Here is a 16,882-nt window from a genome sequence, read left to right on the forward strand (position 1 = left end):
CCTTTCTGGTTCATCCAGGTAGAAGTCCTGGCATGATATCATTATGCCTGAGCGCTTCTAGGATATATAACACGTTTAGCATTTCCACCCTTAGCCGTAAAAAAAATTTAGGCAGTTGTTCTATATCCTTTCTGGTTCATCCAGGTAGAAGTCCTGGCATGATATCATTATGCCTGAGCGCCTCTAGGATATATAACACGTTTAGCATTTCGACCCGTAGCCGTAAAAAAAAATTTAGGCAGTTGTTCTATATCCTTTCTGGTTCATCCAGGTAGAAGTCCTGGCATATTATTATGCCTGAGCGCTTCTAGGATATATTACACGTTTAGCATTTCGACCCGTAGCCGTAAAAAAAAATTTAGGCAGTTGTTCTATATCCTTTCTGGTTCATCCAGGTAGAAGTCCTGGCATGATATCATTATGCCTGAGCGCTTCTAGGATATATAACACGTTTAGTATTTCGAACCGTAGCCGTAAAAAAAAAAAATTAGGCAGTTGTTCTATATCCTCTCTGGTTCATCCAGGTAGAAGTCCTGGCATATTATTATGCCTGAGCGCTTCTGGGATATATAGTAGCAGTTTGACCCGTAGAAAAAACAAACTCAGCCGTTCATTTTGTGGGAGATATTTAAGCGTTTTTGTCTGTGTTAGCAATGTGATCGACTTTATGCGCAGACCTTAATAATATGTTTTTTTCTTTGACGGCACTGAATAATTTTAGCCGAAACCTGAGCCGTACATTTGTTGAATGCCGCGCTTTAATTAAATTTCTCGCCCTAGAATGATGACATGATGGCGCGAAAATTGACGCCTCTATCGTATTAGATGCGAAATATGATCAGAGATAAATGGAATAGTGAATGTTACAAGCTTCTGAGTATCCAGCTGAGATAGGGGACTTTTAGTCCCCTATCTCAGCAAGATAAACAAAATTTTTTTGGTTGCTAAGACGGTGCGGCTCGTTATGCATTCGAAATATAAGGATTTGTATGGGAAAAAAAACCTTTCTTTTTCGTAACCTACGAAAATCAAAGGATTTCAATAACTTAGACGCCGTCGCTGTTAATGAGACGTGGCTCCATGATGGCTATTTTGATGGTGAAATATTATCTTCTTCCCTGTATACAATATTCCGAAAGGATAGCTAGAGGGGCCAAACCGCTTAGGAATGTTGATCATTTAACGCTTGATGTCCCTTTCAACAGGACTGACGTCTTTAAGAATTCTTTTTTTTGTTCGGATCTGTCGCCTGTGAAATGAATTACCTCTTAGCATAAAAGAGTCAAATACCATGTCAATCTTTCGTAAGAATTTGATGGCCTTATATGATAAGTTCAACGTAAATTTTCTCTAACTTTACATTGTACTTTACTCAATTTTTTCTGTAGTTTTTTAATAACACTTTTTAAAATAACGTTTTGATAGTTTTATTACTTAATTAATTCTCTAGATCTATTTATGATGTAATAATAAGTGGCTTATTTTAAGAAGTCTTCCACTCTGTTTTAAGCCTACCTCAGATTGAGCGATTGATTGATTTAATTGTCATTGTAATTGTAAATCTGAAACTTGATTAAATAAATAAATAAAAAACAGCTTACCTGACATAAAATGTGTGTTACGTCTCTCCTGTCTGATCCATGGGCCGATTTATGGGTTGTTCTGTAAACGGTTTTCTCTCTATGGGTGGCAATGACGTGAAACTACTGATTCTTTTGTAGAGGTAAAGAAAGAACAGTTAGACAAGTATAGGCGGAGAACTTAGTCAAGTGGCACTATTGCCTTAAAGGTGACCGTGCTCTAAACAAACTTCCTGTTGCCATCTCCAAAGTTGGGGTCTGTCAACGTTCTCTTTGCTTATCAAGGTCTCTAAAATTTCCTCCGAACCATTTATACGAGCACAAGGAAAAATAAGATAGGAACATCGACACAAACTTTTCTTTCTTTACCATTGATGCAAGCACATAAGGTGAGTCTTAATAGCTTAACTTTACGGACAACTGACTTGTAGGCGAATCAAGGGGGGAGAATGTTGTAACAAGTAATCAGTATTGTTTTTCGTAATTGTAGCTTAATTGTTGCCTTGCAAGTAGAAAATTATCTTAGGCGTACAGCCACATCCTATGACGAATCTGAATAGAACTGACTTGGTTTGTGTTTATCAGTCTTAGTGATTTTGATTGTAATATGGTTTATGCGCGGTAGACAATAATAGGGTAGATATTGCTGGATATGTTAAGGAAATAGGTATCGTGCTCATGCGTTAGATCACAAGAAATAATAGTGAGCCTTTGTCAAGTTCGGTTTGCGACCAGAAATATGCAGTCGAGGCGTTTACTCGTGGTAGCAGTAAAACTAGTGAGCATTGTTTTGGGTAGAACGTTTAGAACGATTGTGATGTACGAATGAACGAACGCAATAAAGCGAATAATGTGAAAGATACAGTCCTGATTGTTTATTGAACCAGCGAACGCGGAGATATTCCAAACGTAGTGGAAGATTCCGTAACAACTGCACAGTCCTTCGAGCAGAATTAGAGAATGTCTGAAAAGACACTACAATGGCTGTCATGGCAAAATTTCACACTCATTTTTGAAAACGCTGGAACTGCGTTTCTCGCGGCTAAAAACGCATTTTCACAAAACTTCGTTTCTCGCATGAAAAAACCAACAATTCTATTTAAATATTTTTCTTATGATTTGCACTAGCAGTTTGTTATCTGGGGATTGTGGAATGTTTGTGTAAGCATTACGACTGCTATGTTTTAACCAATCATATTGTGACAAGTATTGATTGAAATTGTGAGTAAAAACGTTTGGTAATTATTACTCACAAATTTTACTTGCAAGAACAATTGTAACTAAAAACCATGCCGAAGTCTGTCTCTACCCTACAGAATCAAATATCAGGATGTGAAAGAAGCATGCAAGAAGCATTCAATCAATGTGCTGTACTTACTGGGGATAACAATTTCACATTTCAGTTAAGTTTAAATGTCTTTGTCAAAGGTATCACAACTGCTGATCTCGACGAAACAGTGGAGGGGGACAGGGGGGCGGGAGCCCGGGAGAACAGGGGGCGGGAGGGGTACGGGAGACGGGAGAAGAAAGGGCGGGAAGCGGGATCTCTATGATGGCGGGAAGCGGGAGAGAAATTGTGACTAGAATGGATACTCCAAAATCAGGTATCCGCTCGGAGACTGGAACTGAATAAAATTATTTTTCGGCAAATCGCTCCGACTCTTCACGACCTTGTTGTGTTCAAATTAAAGAGATAAGTATACTAAGACTGAAAAAGGCCAAGATGCGAATGGTTACTCCAAAATATGGATCAAAGCCTACATAGAGGTTAGTTGTTTTTCACGTTCTTTTTGTAAGAATTTAGTGCAAGGAGCAAACAATGTCTGTTTAATTACAGTACCACGACTGCCGTGTAAAGCTTATTCATAGCAAAGTATCTGTTTGGATAGCTCAGAATAAGGTGGATACTTCAGAATAAGAATGGCCAAAATATGAAAGTTTTGGTCATCTGGATTATTATTACTGAACTTCCCAATATAAACATGATTGTTGCGTCTACAAAAAGGGTACAAATACAGTCAATTATTGTGTAATTATGGCTTAGTTAATTCGAAGCTTGCTTATCGGGTTGCTTATAGGATAGCAGGCCGGGGGGCGGGGGTGGGGGTACTCGACCAATACTTGGGTATAGGTGAGCCGCTGAGGGTTTGAAACCCATACCCTGTTTAGGATAACACCCTCAACTTTAGTACCCTGATAGGACAACAAGTCCCTCAGAAAGGGACAAGGTTATCAAGCACACCTGTCAACTTGTACTTATCTTAGCTAGACAAAGGTGCCAAGAACAATAGCATTTATATTTATTCCAGTAAATGTTTTGGGTGATGAGGTACTAAATATCTGTAAACGTTTGCACTAAGACGAAATCGATCATGCATGAAACACCCTGTTTATAATTAGAACAGACTCGCACAAATCATGCGCACTGTTTAGGACAGACTTGCACGAAATTGTATACCCTGTTTAGGACAGACTTGTGCCAAACTATATACCCTGCTTAGGACAGAGAGGACGAAAACCATACCCTGTCCAGTGGCACATCCCCATGTAGGCCATATAAGGGAGTACCCCCCCCCCCCCCGGGATAGCAGACAGTTGTTCAATTTATGGCTCAACGTAAACTATTTCTGTTTTCTTATATATTATGGTTGATTTTTTTTTTCAGTAGTAAGTTGCTGTTTAGTTTAGTGTGACAATGATGGATACTTTATGAGATTATAAAAACCAAAGTGACCCTCACAACCTGTGGGATACATGGGTCAACCTTTTGGTGTGCTGGGTATCTGGCACAATTAGCCAACCAGAACCCAAATCCTTTTATAGTCTTTTCTATGACCAAAAGGCCCAATGTTGGCTACTTTTGGCAAATGTAAACTATGTGATTCCAAGTTAGTCATTTTGTATTCCTGAATCTGCTGTGTGAACCTTTGTAAATTTTCCAGTCACATTGAAGGTGTTGAAAAGGTAGTCCCATTATAGTCCATCCTGTCATGAAATGTTGCCCCATCCACAGGAAGCCCAGTTTGTTGGACTTTGAATTTATAAGAGAATGTATGACAATAAACAAAATGTGTCCTAAATTCCATTTTTTGACGAAAATAGAAATAAGAATGACTTACCTTGTGCTTTTTGTTTTGTTAAGCTAAAACGGCCTGGAAACTCTACTTCATTAATTATTATTCATTTATCAGTATTTTAGTTATTTATTTTGGTATTAGGCAGGTACCACAAGGAAATGATTTGGTTGTTCCTTTTTAATTCAGATGATAGGCAACTTTGTAGGTGATAATTATTTGTAATGCACTGAACTGGGGGCCTTTCTCTGCTACCAAAAAAAAAATCTTTAATTTTAACATCTTTTCATAATAACTGTTGAAAACTCTCACCTAAAACAAAAGGGTCAAGGCTTATTTGCTGAATCAAGGCACTGTATTGTGGAACACAGTGCTTTTAGAATTACCGCCAAAGTAGTAGCTTTATTTCCAGAAAGACTGATTATAATGGAAGCTTTATTTAATGCATGGCTAATTTCAAATTTTCAGGTGACTTTCCAACCCAGGTATAGAGGGTACATAAAAGCACATTGTGGAAGTGGAGAAAGAGTAAGAGGAAAGTAAAAGAGAGAAAAGAATTATAAGAAAAGGAAAAAATGAAGAAATGGTTGTGGCATTGTAAACATTTGAACGACTTTATTTTTATAAAAGTAATAAACAATTTATACATTTTATCAAATTGTTAGAGTGGTTTGTTTGTGGTTTTGAGAATTTCATTAACCAAATGGTCAAGCTACCCAGACATGCAACTGAGCAGCCAACTGCTTGGCCTTCTTCAATTTTCTTCATTTCTTTCTCCAACTGGTTTCTCTGTTCAGCTCACAAGCATTTGTCTGCAACACCCCCCAGACCTCCAACTGCTCCTCCTGTTACAGCTGCAACATGGATATGCCTGCATGATCATTTTTATTCCATTTTAAATTTATGATAAGCTCACCATACTAAGTGAAAAACAGAAAGTAGCCCATAACCAGCTTAATGCTGAAGGTCTTGTCTCACCAGGAGCTCAGAGGACAATCAAGGAAATACTAGGTCACAGGGAGGGGAAGGAAAACACCTCCCCCCGCCCCCTTGAGTGGAGGAAGGGGGAAGAAAAAGAAAAAGAATTCATCCCAGGGTAGACAGGATCTATTTCCACACTTTTCAACACCATGATGGTACCACTTGGCTGAGGACTGTCGTCAGACAGTTCAGTGTGGGATAGGGTATGGAAGGCAGAGAGTTTTGGTGACAATGAGGCTCCTGGGATTTGAATAAAACAAAACAATAAAACAAAACAAAAACCAAGTGCAAAAAAAGTAACTATAAATAACCGTGCAAAAATCCTAATATTTAGGATAAATAACTTGGATTGATACTAGAGTTTCTAGTAAATGTAAAAAGATAGCCGGTGAACATGGGCGGGCTGGCAGAGGCCAGCAGTAGATCTAGGGGAGGTCCCCTGCCCTCCATATTTCTAGATAAAACCGAGGACAACAGTGCCAAGAAAATTCTTTTCTGGATTGAGCTCCTCCATACCTTAAGGTCTGGATGAGTGGTTCCTCCCCGTCACCTTAAGGTCTGGTGAGAATCCTCCCCCCCCCCCCCGCCCCACCCCTCTTATCTAAAGGTTCAGACCCGCCACTGTAGGCTCCAGGGCCTATATCAGAGCATATACAGAGACACTACACTAATACAATCTGCAGGACCGTTTCTTTTTTTTAGAAACTTGAGCATATACCTGCCTGCGCTTGTAATAGTGATCACCAAGCTACAAGAAGTATGAACTGAAGTAAATTATGTGTTTTTTACTATTGTTAACGCTTGGAATCAACTAACCCATAAAATTACAAGATGGTTAACTGACCTTAACTGTATTTGTACCCTCTTTGTAAACGTAACAATCATGTTTATATTGGGAAGTTCAGTGATAATAATCCAGATGGCCAAAACTTCCACATTTCGGCCATTCTTATTCTGAAGTATCCACCTTATTCTGAGCTATCCAAACAGATACTTTGCTATGAATAAGCTTTACAAGGCAGTCGCGGTACTGTAATTAAACAGACATTGTTTGGTCCTCGCACTAAATTCTTACAAAAAGAACGTGAAAAACAACTAACCTCTATGTAGGCTTTGATCCATATTTTGGAGTAACCATTTGCATCTTGGCCTTTTTTCAGTCTTTGTACACTTATCTCTTTGAACACAACAAGGTCGTGAAGAGTCGGAGCGATTTGCCGAAAATAAATTTTATTCAGTTCCAGTCTCCGAGCGGATACCTGATTTTGGAGTATCCATTCTAGTCACGACCCATTCCAAAAGGCAAGCTTTCGTTAATTGTTACTGCACATCATCCAGTCAAAGAAACGAACCCAACAACGTTTCTTGACTTCCATTTAACGTTCTCCGAGGCCCTAAATCAAAATTTTAATGCGAGAAAAGTCAAAAAACGTAAATTCGCACTCGGGATAGAAAAAAGAGCATTACTTCTGGTGAAACTGGAAACTTTTCCAAGTCGGCTACATCATAGGTCACGAGTCCTCATGAATGAGGTGGCGTGACACATGTACACGTGTGTCGACTGTGTAAGTCGTGTCAGTGTCTCGTCTGTTTGACCTGCCTCGCAGGTAAAATGTCGTCAAAGACCATTTTAATCAGTCTAAGTATTTTTCGGTGTGGTGTGGAAAAATCCGTACATGGAAGACCTTCCTGGGAGCTCGCTCCGTACGATTGTAGTTTGCAAAACACTAAAGATTTTACGGCGTGGCGCAAACTTGTGTCCAGGGAATGCAAATTCAATGATCCCGCTGGAGAGTGCGGAGTGGTTAGATATACAACGCAATTTTTTGTTTTGGATAAGGCCAAAGCACTCCCTATTAGAATAGGAAGTCAAACAGCGTGGGACGCTGTCCGGTTGAACTTCATAGATAACAAAGAAAAAGTAATAACAAAAGATTACGAACTACACGGTAGGTGTGATTTCCCGTAGTATTTTGCACTGTAATTTTACATTTTTCACAGTCGCCAATAGTGACAATAGCAGTACATGCATTTTGATTCTCTCAAGGAAAGTATCACCAAATTTGTCAACTTTTGAAGAAATACGATTTTGCGAGAGGAATATCGGTAGCGTGGTTGCTGGTCGTGAAGCACTTTCAAACAATTCAGTCAATGATTAACATCGACAACATTGCACAACCTGGACACATCATGCGAAGCAGTAAAACCCCATAGATTCAATGGCCTGTCTTGAAAACAGCATGGCAATATTTTGAAACACAGTGAAGATAATAAATGCAAAAAAGAAAAAGAAAAGAGGAACACACACAAGGGATGGTACGGGATGTGTATCTCCAAGTGTTTTTCTTTTTAAAGCCAGTGATGGCGTGTACAGAATGTAAAAACAAAAATGTGCGTAATTAACCACGCTTTTTTCAGAAATAATTATGATTCTAAAAAAGATTTTAAATACTAAGAATGTACGGCAGTTTCTTTCCAATTTTAGCTCAATTATCTCTGAAAAATGGGTGGTTACGTACCTGAAATTTATTTTTGGATTCTGATAGCCCTTGCTGCTTTTTCTACATAGGCTAAATCGCGCGAAAATACTTCGCATCAGTAGACAAATTCCTTAACAAGTCACTGAGAAACTTAAATATCCCGGACAAGACCCGAGATGCTCAGAACGTATGCGCAGTAACAAAAGGAGGCACCGTCCTTAAGCCTTCTATTTAAAAAAATGACGATTCAAGTTTTGCGGTTGTTATCATTTCTTTCGTTCCCACACTAACACTATACGTTTGCTATGTTCGCAACCTTTCAGTCAAACTCATTGAAACGTCTCTGCTGGGGCGGAAAAGGAAAGTTCCTAGTACATCTACTTCGACAAGCACTGCACCCCCTCCTAACTCGGGCGAACCCTCTGCCAGCGTTGAAGCTGATGAAACTGCGCCGCCATCAAAGCGGAAAAAAGACAGATATGAATAGGTTTGAGATTTGATAACCAGCAAACAATAATACTCCACCAGCACTAAACTGAACGCTTTAAAATGCAAACGGTTAACGAACATGCAATTATTGTCTCGTTGAAGTCAGTTTTTATAGCTTACGACTACTTACGAAAAATAACGAAAACTAACCGCGGTGGATATGCAATGAGCACAATTAGACGCTGGGAACTAGACAGGAGTACTTAACTCTACCGTAACGTTTGGCCCTTCGACTTCATTTTGGCACGATCCCCGTAATTTCGGATTCCTAAATGCATGTTAATGCATCTTTGATAACTGCAATAGCTATTACACTGCACAGTGGACTGAGACTATTGTCGCTGTAGTGGGATGTCAGAAGCGGTGGTCAAACCTAGATAACCAGGTTAGTGAAAACTCAGTTTAACTAAGAAAACTGACTTGTAACAATTTTCATCTTTGGCAAATTACCCTACAGCTTTAACACTAAACCCGGGCTTCTGATCTTTTTAATTTACATGATGACGGGAAAAATACAATAAAGGGCGGGAGTCGGGAGACAAAGGAACAAAAAGGTACGGGAGGCGGGAGAACGGGGTACGGGAAGCGGGAGGTTGTCACCCCCCTGTCCCCCCCCACGAAACAAGTCAGTCTATGGCCAAAGTTTCTGAATTGTTTACGCAGTGCGAACGGATCATGGCTATTGAAAAAAAGAGAAGAGCATACACCCAAGAGTTGAGAAATCGGTTGCATGCTCGTGAAAGAAAAGAAACAGTAAAACGACTTACAATGCAGCATTTATTTCAACGAAAGGTGCCAACACTAAAGATACCATCTCCTCCTTCAAGTCAAGAATGAAATTCACTCAAACTTTATAGTCAGTTCCTTTATTAGTTTTTGCTTTTTTGAACTGATTTGCGCGTATGCTTTCTCCTTCGGCTTTTTACAGTATCTTGCCATTGTTTTGTATCTTTTACCATGTATAACTGTATCGTAATAGTATGTTTTATTTACAGTGTCATCTTTTATTTTAAGTTTATTTTCTAGTTTGGCTATTCTTGCTTTTAGTGGTGCTTCAGTTTCGATTTGTGCACTGTATTCAATTTTCTTCTTTTTTATTGGATTTGAGCGAACATTTAATAACCGTTCACCGTATTTTTCGGCATATTCAGCAATGTATCCGTTTTCCACATTAACCAAACTACTTTTATTGAAACTAGGTGCATTAGTAATGAGTTCTATTTTAGGGTTGTTATGCCTATGTTTAAACACTTGGCTTTTAGTATTTGTTAAATGCCATTTTAGTCTAGTTTCAAGTGTTTCACATGTTGAACCTATATATATATATATATGTTATCAAATGTTATCTGGTATATTTTTCCATTGTTGTACGAGTTATGAACATTGCTGATCAATTCAATTGTTGGTAGTTTACGGTTGAAATATTGATTTTTTAGTTTTTTGTAATTAAGGTGAATATATTCAAGTTTTGTTGTTCTACTCAAAGCTGTATATAATTCTTTTTTGTCCATACGATCAACATCGTAAATATTATATGGTTCATTTATTTCCGCCCCTTGATACTTGTACACAGTAACACAAAATCCTGGTATAAATGTTTCAGAAAACTGTTTTTTGTCATATCATTCGTTATTTACCTTAAAATTGTTGTTTTTAATTTCCTGAATCACAAACTCCATGCTGTTAAATATTTGTTTGTCCTTTATATTGGTGATTGCTATAACAGGCATATTGGTACAAACCTTGTAAGTTTCCTTTTCAATGTATTTGAAATCCACTGTTACATATTGTTTACCAAGCACAAACTGATCACAACATTTTGTATTTATCACTATCCTTGTTTTATGCAGGTAACAAATGTTTTTATACAGCTTTTTATTTATTGGTTTCAAATACACAGATATTTTTCCGTTTTTCAAGTATGTTTTTAACATCTCATGTGTTTTTTTGTCATATCTGCAAGACTTTTCAATATATTGCATAGTTTCAACCTTTGGACACATGTTGATTGTTTTGGATTGTAAATAATCGTACCGTATCCGACTGCTATTTTCAACTGGCTCGCATTGATTTGGGTCACCAAACAAATATATTTTGTTGTTGTTCACTAAATATGATTCATATATTTTGGTTATCCATTTATTTGGTACCATACTAAACTCGTCGATGAAAATAGTTTTATTTTTCAGGTTTTTTATTGTATCACCTGTGTATTCACAAAAATATGGATCGAAGGTATAGCATATATTGTTATTTAATCCATTTGCAATTAATTTGCTTCTCACATTTTCAACAGCTTTGTTTGTGAATGACAATACTATTGGGTTTTTTGTGTTTTTTACCATTTCACATAGTTTGGTTGTTTTACCTGATCCTGCCTGCCCATTAAAAATAATACCTTTACCATTAACACATTTATAATCCAAAACATTCATGTTTTCTCTGTAATGTTTTTCAAAATATAGCAATTCATTATCTGTCATGTATGCTTTACCTATTTTATTGGTACTGAATTTAACGTCCTTTTTATTTTTGAATAGTTTTTTTGGATTACTGATATATATACCATCTGTATTGTAACCATATAAAACACTATTTTGACCATGACACAACTCTATTAATTGCAAACATTTCAAAACAGCTTCTTATACAACAAACATGTTTATACTCATATTGTCCGATAATATACGATTAATTTGTTGTTCGCGTATGAGATACATTTCATTGAATTTATCTATTGTCATATTTTTTCCTTCTGCCATTCCTGAAGTCCAACAACAGCATGCAGTTTCCCAACTTGTTGAAGTAAATCCATGATTTATGTTGTTATATTTACGTCCTAAATCTCCGATAAAGCTATTTGCCATTTTTTTCGCTTCATTTTCAGAAAAGTTATCAAATATGTACCTTATGAACTTACTGAAAGTGTTTGGTTTTAGAGCTCTGTTTGATAGCAATTTATATTTTATTTGAGTAATTGGCATATGCAGTTTGTTTACAAGATATGAAACAAGATTTGATGTGTAAAAACCAGCCTCGATTTTTATTGGGCTGCTATAATGATTTATTATTGTCTCATCAACATAGATGAAACCACATTGTTTTAGGTCATTAACACTCTCAAATGGCTCAACAGTATTATGAATACTGAATACAGGTATTGAATACTGAATACAGGTTCATTGTGCAATAATATACTTGGATAACACTTGCATATATCAATACTAACAATATCTTCAGGTGTATCATCCATTGTACACCATTGTAGTGCTTTTGGATAATAATCATCAAGCATTTGTCTTGTTGATTCATTGTAACTTGACTCTGGTATATATCCACTTAATTGCTTAAACAAACATTTTGCTATGCTTGTATAACTCTGGTTTGTCCATTTAAAATCATGTGTTTTGTATATACTGAATAGCTTGTCACATATTGCTTTTCTTATATCATATTCTTCATTTAAAAGATACACATTTTTGTCATGGTCAATGAATCCATCAAGAATACCATTGTTATTCCAATGCAAAAATTCCACATAGAAATTATTTTTTTTGCTGTATATTTCTATTGCATCTTTCATTTTGGCTGATTGGGGAAGAATCACAATATGATTTTTTTTATTCATATCATATATTTCTTCAATTGATTCAATTTTTGTTACGTTTTCATGTCTCCTTATCCATTTCATATCTGTCATATGTTTTAGTAAATTTTTACAACCTCCTTGGTTTGCTTTTGAAGCCAATAGTTTCAGTTTTTCATCTGTTATAGGAAAACAATGGTTATCTTTAACAACATATACAAGAGTAACATTTGAACAGTTATTATTGTGCGCAATAAATTTTCTGTATCTACTGTCAAAAGCATGAATACTAACATTACTGTGACAATCCTTTGTCCAGTTTATTAGCTCTTCAGTGCTTATCATTGTCCCATTTACATACTTGTATATTTCGTTTTTTAATTTTTCATAAGTATATGTTTTGAATCCACGTTTTCCCTTTACCTGGTCCCAAACATAATCAATAACACAAGAATTCTCAGCATGTGTTGTTATTGGTCGTTGTTTGTTTAATAAAAATGATTCAAATTTAAGAACACCCATTTTCTGCTTAATAAAAAACTTTTTATCCAGTATGGTGTATTGGCAACCTATAGCTGAAATGAACTCGCCTGATTGCATGCGAAAATTATTATGTGTCAATAATGTGTACATGGCGAACTTATATATGTCTTTTATGCTTAAATTTTTTGGCATTTTTACTGTAAATGGACCGTAATTATGTGTGGGTTTTAAATTTTGCTATCAAAAAATACTGATTCTTTTGTATCTATTTTTACATCGATTCTGATCGAAATCATTGAACTTTTACTTGACATTTTTTCAATACGATGTTTGAACAAATCCTTGAAAGACATTTCATTTCTATTTTTTAATTTGCTTAATTGCATTTCATCATTTCTTAATTTGTATAAAAATAATTCTTTCATGGGGTATTTATAAACCTTTTCATTGTTTTTAATAAGTTTGTTAAACCTTGACTGAACATAATTGCTTGATTTTTTTACCTCTTTGTCTTTTGCAATTGCAATATTGAGTTTGAATTTTAGAGGATATAATTTTTTGTATGTTGGACCGTTGATTTTTATTAACCTATTTGTTAAAGGGTTGCGTTCCCAACCCTCTTTTATAGGCTTAGTTTTGTGCATGTTTTTGGGTGTTTTTGTCTTTGGTTTGGATTTAGGCTTTTGCTTTAAAAGCATTTTTATTAACTCGGATTTGCTCAGTTTGTTTAAGTCAAATTTATTCATACTATATATATATATATTTTTTATTTAAATATTTTCGCAAAATATATAAAAATTAATTTATATACTATATATATATGAGTGAAATCAAAATCAATGAAAAAACATATAGATTGCATCAAAATTATTCGCTTTATGGTGCAGATGAAAATGGCAATATTATAAACATTGTCAAACAAAAACCAATGAAAGGAGTTCAAATGCAAAATGGTTATTTAGGATGTTCTGTTAGGAAATGTAACCAAAAAGGCTTTAAATTTATGTTGGTACATAGATTTGTATGGGAATGTTTTAATGGTCCAATTCAAAAAGATAAAGTAATTGATCATATAAATGACATTAAAAATGATAATAGATTATGCAATTTACAAATGATTACACCCAAGGAAAACTGTCAAAAATCAGCCAAAAATCGTGACTGTTCAAATATGTTTAAAACTATTAAATGTATCAAAGCTACAAATTTAAATACAAATAATGTTTCTTACTTTAATAGTACATGCAGATGTTCCAAACTATTGGGTGTAAATGCTGGTATTATATATCATATTTGTAATGCTGTACCATATTACAAATCAGGTAAAAGCAAAATGGATGGATGTTCATACAAATTTGAGTATATTGAAAAATCTGATATACCTTATTCGATTGAATCGGCTAAAATTGGTAGACCGAAACTTATGTTGTCATGTGAAGATAAAAAAGATCGCCATAAACAAGCAGTTTATAAATGGCAAAACAAACCATACACATGTTCTAAATGTAATAAAATTATGCAAAACTGCAACAAACAATATCATAACAAAAAATGCAAATAAAATAGCCAGAAAACGAAATACTTTTTTGGCTACTCAGCGAAAAACAGCATATACTGTGGTTACACTATATGCTTATATATTTTTCAAGTCTTTCAGCGAAACCCATGAATTGAAATCATTGCTATATCCTTTCCACTTAACCAAAGCTTGTTTCTTCTTATAATCTCTTCGAATCACTTTATCAATTCTAAATACATCCTGTTTTGCTGGTAGTAATTCAGGTTCATAAAAGCTTCCTTGTATTTTTTCATTGTTAAGGTCTTTTAATCTGTACGTTATTGGGTTTGTGTATTGTATTTGATCTATTAAAAATATTTCTTCGGTCCAGTTAGGTGTGTACCCTTTATCAAACACCTTTCTCTTGTACTTGCTTATCCTAACCTTATCACCAACTTTGAATTTAGGCCTAGATGACAATTGCTTCATATCACCATACAGATTGAAATATACGGCACTTTCATTCTTCTTCTTACTAGCTTCTACAGGTGTCATTTTAATGGAACTGTGTTTGGTGTTATTATATTGCTCCAATATTTTTGGTAGTATTTCGAGATATTGGGTATTACCCTGGACAGTAAATTGCTTCCACATTTTGGTTTTAATGGTACGGTTCCATCTTTCACACACACTAGATTTTTCCTCATTTTCGGTTGAATATAGTGTTATGTTATTCTTTTCCAATAATTCCCTCATATTTTTGTTATAATACTATTTCCCTTTATCAGTCCAAAGATATTGTGGTTTACGGCCCTCTTTAAAGATTGTTTTGAATGCTTGTGTGACAGTTTCCCCTTTCTTATTCTTTAATGGGACAATCCAGCCATATTTTGAGAATAGATCTAGTACCATGAGAAGGTATCTGTACCCCTTGTTCCATTTGCTAAACTGTTGCATCTCAACTAGATCTGAGCACCAAATTTTGTCAATACTGGTTGTAATAACACGCCGCCGAGTAAAGTTGCGTTTTATGGGTTTATGTAATTCATCCGCTAATTGTTGCTGCCAACTAATACCCGACGGCTTTTCTAGTTTAAACCAAGTCCGAGTTTCTGTTTTGTGTTTATTAGATTTCTAGCTAACCAGTGACCCCATTGTCGTTCATTATAGGGAATGGCGTCCAACGATTTTACCATTTTACGGTCAGCTTTATTTTTACACTTTCGGTTATCACCACAAACACTATAATCAACATCGTGCTGCATGGCCACTGCATCGGTTGACCCAGTTGGTTGATCATAAATTTCTAATATTTCACCAGTTTCTGGATTGTATCTGACTTGATTTTCGAGATCGTTGTAAGGGCCTGTATACCGATGTCCTGGTAAAGTCCATCCACCTGCTGGTTTGGGCAATTTACCAATCTGCTTGTGGATATCTATAGCACCACCATCCAAATCTTTCCTGTTTGTTTTGTAGTTTTTCTTTGGTCGTATTTTGGTTGATAATTGGTTGAGAGCTTGAGAACCAACATTCTGAATCATTGGATTTAATTTGTCCAGAGCGTAGTCGATAGCTTTTTTCTGTAACTTTTTATTGCGTAATGCTTCTGATCCATAATATCTGCCCATCTCAACGGTCTTTTTAGCCATATATGGAAGAGCGTGATGTACAAAACCATCAACTGCAGTACCCACTACTGTATCAAATACGCCCGCACCTTGTACGGGCTGTATTAGTTTCCCTTGGATTTAACAAATCGATATTTTTTAATACCACATTCAGCGCAAGTGCACCAAAACATAAGTCTACCATTTTTAGACGTTTTATGACCCGAAGGCTCAATACATTCAGTTTGTTTTTTTCTGTTTAACACAATAAGTTTTAACCATTATACATATAAGTTACATATTTTTGAAATAATTGATTATGAATCTAAGGTTGACTGAATGATCATTGGGGTCAAAAGAAGCATTATGTATAACATCAAGAATTGGTTTTCCTTTTTGTCTTTCTAAGAGATAATACAGACACCAATAACCACACAAAACACTGTTTCTTTCCTGTATCTCATCACTTGAAAATACTAATTTTTCACCACTTGTTTGTAAATATACTTGAATTTCAGAGGGCATTCTTAATCCAAACGAATCAAAGTACTCGCATACTGTGTCATCTATGTTTCTATATGCTACCCAATGCGTTCCATTTCCAATTTGGGTGTCAAGATTTATAATACCAGTTTCCAATCTTTTGATTTTATTTGGTAAATTGTCTCTGCTAAATACACCTCTGAAATGTTTTATACCAAGATAATCAACCCAATTAAGTAGATCATAGTTGGATAACGGTTTATCTATGAATTTTATATTATTTGTCCTATACCTGGAATTGAATTCCATGTTTTGTTTTGAGGAATACCCAAAAGACTTGTTAATAGTCCTTTTCCCTTTTTTTGTGTTCTTTTTTTTTTTCGTTGTTTTTTTTTAATCCCGCACCAACTGGATTTTCCCATGTTCCAAAAAAGGGTGGTGACCTGTAGCGATACGGATTATACCTTCCATGGCCAGTTATTGTATCGGGAACATAAACAGGTGTTGTATTAGCGGGTGAACCAGTTCTGTCGACTTGAGTCCCCTTTCCTGTTAATGCCTTTAGTAATAGAGGAACTCCTATACTCGCTAGTAGAGTACCAAGAAATCCGCCGCTCT

At 35.7% G+C, this 16,882-nt stretch overlaps 1 protein-coding gene across 1 annotated transcript in view; it reads left to right on the forward strand.

The window, feature by feature from the left end:
• Positions 1–1,657: 1,657 nt before the first annotated feature.
• LOC140922546 (fibronectin type III domain-containing protein-like) overlaps positions 1,658–16,882 on the forward strand; it is a 57,092-nt gene continuing 41,867 nt past the window's right edge. The window contains exon 1 of the mRNA XM_073372523.1: positions 1,658–1,969. The gene's annotated coding sequence lies outside the window, so the exon portion shown is untranslated. The remainder of the gene's footprint in view (positions 1,970–16,882) is intronic.

Source organism: Porites lutea, chromosome 13, assembly GCF_958299795.1.
Source record: "Porites lutea chromosome 13, jaPorLute2.1, whole genome shotgun sequence".
NCBI lineage: Eukaryota > Metazoa > Cnidaria > Anthozoa > Scleractinia > Poritidae > Porites > Porites lutea.